Source organism: Esox lucius, chromosome 4, assembly GCF_011004845.1.
Source record: "Esox lucius isolate fEsoLuc1 chromosome 4, fEsoLuc1.pri, whole genome shotgun sequence".
Taxonomy (NCBI): Eukaryota; Metazoa; Chordata; class Actinopteri; order Esociformes; family Esocidae; genus Esox; species Esox lucius.
In genome coordinates, this window is record NC_047572.1 from 26,080,100 (window position 1) to 26,085,172 (window position 5,073).

Here is a 5,073-nt window from a genome sequence, read left to right on the forward strand (position 1 = left end):
TGATTTGTGGCATTTGGCTTGTGAATGCTTAGTGTTCTTTCCCAAAATAAAACAAAAACTTGTAGATGTCTTTCTTTACTTCGACACTATAGACTTATTTGTCTTTATTATTGAATTTTTATATATATATTCACAGACTTGTTAGTCTTTCTATAAGAAGCCCAAATATTAAGTTCTGCTTTTCTTATGTATCAAATACTTATGTCATGCATTAAAATGAAAATGTATTACTTAACAATCATACAATGTGATTTTCTGGATTATTTTTTTGATTCTGTCACTGAACCTATGATAAAAATGACAGACCTCTACATGTTTTGTAAGTTGGAAAACCTGCAAAATCGGCAGTGTATCAAATACTTGTTCTCCCCACTGTATATTATGGATGTACAATATATAGAGATGCACAGAGGAAGACAGCGGAAGACTCCTTCCCAATTTCGTTGTGGGGAAACAACTGTTATAGTGGAAAGTCCAGGCTGTTATTACAGTTAACAATTTACAGCTAGTTCCGAATTACATTTAGCAAATTACTGCTAGCTCCACATTACAGTTAGTAAATTACAGTTAGCTAACATTACAGTTAGCAAACATTACAGTTGCTGTTTCAAACAATAAAGATTTGTTTTTAATCAACATTTATAGGTTAAGGTGCTGAAATAACATGTCAATACAAAGTCTAGGTTGAGAATGGGCGCAGTGGCCTAAGTCAATATCTAGCAGTACAGCTGCATCATTACGGGAAGGTGTATAAACGCTGGTCACAGTGTACTTACAACACCCAGTGTGGACCGGTGTATGATGGCCAGAGTTTCCTTTCCGACAAAATAGCAGAAGTCCTTGTGACAGGATGGGCATCTGTGAGCCAAATTGTGATTGTTAGCTGGGGAATACAATCTCCTCAGCTAGTGTTTACCAGCTTAGAAATCTTGGTTGAGCAAGGACTGTGATGATAATCAGAACAGCTTTGCAAAACGTGCGTGACGGAAACCATGTCTGGATCTTTAACTATCCGGTACCTGCTGTGGAGTGGCTGCAACGATCAACAAAGCAAACTTTCTTTTACTGGCCCAATAGACTTACCCACTAGGCCTTCTGATCGCAGAGAAGCAAGAGCGAACAAGAGAAACTTAAAGATAAGAGATGCCACTGGCACCACTTGCTAGACAGCTGGCTTTGTGATTGTGGTCTACAGTATAATGCTCTTGAAAAATTTAAAGGTAGACTCTGTGAAAAGACGTTGCCTCAAGCAGCACAGCAGATGCGGAGTTACAGTAAGGAAGATGCTTTCTCCCAGTCGCACAAAATATCTGCACATCTTGTTCACAGTGTATTAGGGTGGTAGTCAGGGGTCCAAAAACACAGACAAAGTTGTGCATCACTTTTCAACAGTCTTCACTACTTTCTGGTAACTGATGCTCTATACTCATTCCTTTCTGCATCTTCATCATATCGCTGAGTCAACCTTTTGAATGAAAGAAATATTCCACTTTAGGAAAAAATATATATATAAGAAAATATATATGATATATTATATAACAGTTACTTGTTAACCAAACTTTGTATCTGTACAGTTTGTTGACCTCTGTATACAGAAACTGCTAGCCATTAATGGGGGTCTGCTATTATTCTATGGACATATGTGAATGAACTTGCTGCTCTATGCTCCTTGATTAAAAAAAAATCTGAAAATAACCATCTGAATCATTCTAAGAAGAACATCTACAAAGGAACATGAAGTTCAAGTACCATTTCAACCACTGTACTTTTCTCTCTGTTTTTTTCCTCTCTTCCCATCTATCAGTGGTGTGATTCTTTTCAAAGCTCCGCGCTGGTGTAATAACGAATAGATTTTTCTCCTATAAAAGGTTGCCCTCCCGTTCTCCCTGTCCTATCCTCCTCCTCTTCAATAAAGAGTCTGAACAGCTTGATGTTATCCTTGTAGCTTTGCCATAGAGAACAAAATGGCTTCCGGCGGAATGAGTTGAATGGAAACTATTGACTGGGCTTATCTCCAATATTTCAGAACCAAATGGAATATCTTCACTCAGAATCAGAATATTCACTTCAATGTCCCTTTAGTCAGATGAGTCAGAGCTCGTAATTGCAGAGCCCCAGCAGTTTCTCAATAGTGTGGCTATATTTTACCCGACATAAATCAGAGCTCTCCAACTGGTTGTCCAGTAGCTACCAACCCCGCTTATCATTACCTTGGCAAACAGTTCTGAAAGTGCATTTTTCACGTGTTCCAACAAAAGGCTTATGAAGAAATCTCACAAAAACAGTGTTCACTCTCCTTGGACTTTTCCACATTTAATAATGTGTTAGAGTATGAAATCAAAATGGATTTAATTAGGTGTTTTTGCCACTGAAAAAAAGTCTATACTGTTAAAGTTTCAAACTGTTAAAGTTGCTTTAGTTTCAATTTGGTAGACACAGAATTCATAACGAAGAGTCTGCTCTATGCCATCTTCATCTTTCTGAACAAGGCCATTTCTTTCAACTCTTTCCACATATTCTCAATTAGATCGAGGTCTGGGCTTTGAGAGGGCACCTCCAGGACATTGACCCGTGTGTTTGAAAACAACTCCAGTGTGGCTTTGGCTGTACATTTGGAGTCATTGTCTCGCTGGAAGATTAAACTTCTCCAATGGTCTCGTGCCAACCTCAACTGGGTTTTCTCCTCAGGCCATTGCATCCTCTTCCGCTTGGTCTCAGAGTCTCCCACATGCCACCTGCTTTTTCTCAACCATGGCATTTTACTTGCCACTGTCCCATATACAGTAGGCCAACTTCGTGAATCACCGGGGCTATTGTTGCAGTATGTACAGTGTCTCTCAGCTCAAGAATGTAACTCCTTTACTGTTGCCACAGGCCACTTGGTGGCTCACTAACCAGGGCCCTTTATGCCCAGATATTCAGTTTTTGAGGATGGTGTGTTCTTCACAAACTGTGCCATTTCCTCTACATTGCTTAATAGTAAACTATTCTGTGCTCTAGGGTATTGCAGTTGCTTGAAAATGTTCTTACGTCCTACCCCTGATTGGGGCTTTGAAGATCCATATTCCGTATTTGTTTTGAATGTTCCTTGGTTTTTTTGTGATGTTAGGGGACCTGCCAGACTGGGGGGGCCTCCAGTCGATGTATTTAATCTGAAATTGTGTGAAACGCCTTGATTGCAATCAGGTGGACTCGTTTGAACTTATTACGTGACTTCTAAAGACAATTGGTTGCACCACAGCTCATTCAGGTGTGTCACAGCAAATGGGATGGAATCTTATGCAACCAATTATTTTCAGTTTATGCATCCAGTTTTGTGTCTGTAATTAACTTTACAGATAAATCTTTACAGTTTTTATTTTTCACTTTGATATTCCGTAATGTTTTGCATTGATGAGTGGCAAGACCTCCTGATTAAATCAATGTTGTCTTCCTGCTGCAACAAAGTCCAAGGGTGGTGAACTCCTTGCTACAATCTAATGAACAAAATACTGACATTACCTCAACTGTTTTGGAGCCATTATTGGCTTAGATAGACAAATCTAACAACATACACATGGGGGAGTTCATTTCCTGCTACACTGCCCGTGTCTGTATATATGTGAGTGTGGTATGTCTAGCTCTCACTCTGTTTAGCCAGTCACTAATGATAAATGTTTTGTGGGTTGATAAAAATACTTTACGCTCTCTTGTTAATGTGTTTTCTTCTGATATGATTTCCTCATTGGCATAGCCTCAGAACACATCACAATTGCTATTAATATTTAAATATTTGTACCTTTACGATTTGAAGAGCAGATAACAAATCCTACACCAAAACAAACCAGGATAATTTGTGAAAATCTAAAACAGATTTTAGATATCAAATGTGAAAGAGATGTTTCGAAAGCTTTAAAAGCCTAAGATCCTAGAGAAGAGTTTCAGCAAGGAGATGAATGAGCTGATGGCAAAATGTTTCATTTTTAGCAATCACGCTTGAAAAGGATGGAGACCCCTGAAAAAGCATTACAAATGGTACCCTGTGTAGTGTACTGCTTCTGAACAGAGCCCTATGGCCTAGGTCAAATTTACTGCAAGAATATATAATAGGGTGCCATTTGGGACAAATAATTCTCCGGCCAGCCCTGGAGCGAGACGCTGACAGGGTTAAAAGTGCAAAGATAGAAATCTTGATGACTCCTCTGATACTGAGCTTGCTTCCCCAGCCTATTCCCTACCGTCCCTATGGGTCCTAGGCAAATGTAGTGCACTTCAAAGGGAAGGTAGTATCATTTGGCATTCATCCTTCGACTCAAGGGCTTCATGGTCAAATCAACAAATTAGCCGTTTGGGTGGCTGACATGGTTTGGCTGGCAGAGTGACCCAGCAACGGCAGATCCCCAGCATGAAGCCCTTCTCCTCTGTGACAAAGGTCCCTAAATTAGAGTCAGCCAGGAGCTAAGATGCGATCTCTGCATGCCAGCCATAATGCGAGGCCTACAGATCTATGGAAACAGAAGCAAGTGGCATTTGGCCGAGATTTTGAATTGCAGGGGTTTCTGGAAAAAGTAATGACATATTAGTACAAATCACATGCAGCTATGGTAAGTGTTGGGAAAGTTACAGTGGCAATTTAAACTATTTACATATACTTACACGCCATCACTAAGAGAGTGACTCCACTGTAACGGGGTTACCATGAGTATGACAGTGGCTTACAGGTGGCTGGTGGCAAGTGCAATTCAGATGGCAAGCATCCTAGACACATTTAAATGAGTTTGTTATTACCTATCATCAGGCTAGGTTTAATTACACATGGTTAAATCGGGGGATTTTAATCATTTCTGATAAATCTGTCTGCCACTATTTAACAAAGAACCAGTTTCTGCATTAACTGTAACTGGGAATGAATGGTAGCATTAACAATTCACAATGTGAAGTATTAACATCAGAGTAAAACAGCAACACAATCACAGTCACTTTTGGCTTTCTATTGCAGCAATTTAGATGTTTAAAATATATTCTACAGCCAACGTTACTTGGTTTGCCAACCGCTTGGGTACATTTTCAATGCTATTCTATGTCCAGTGCTGG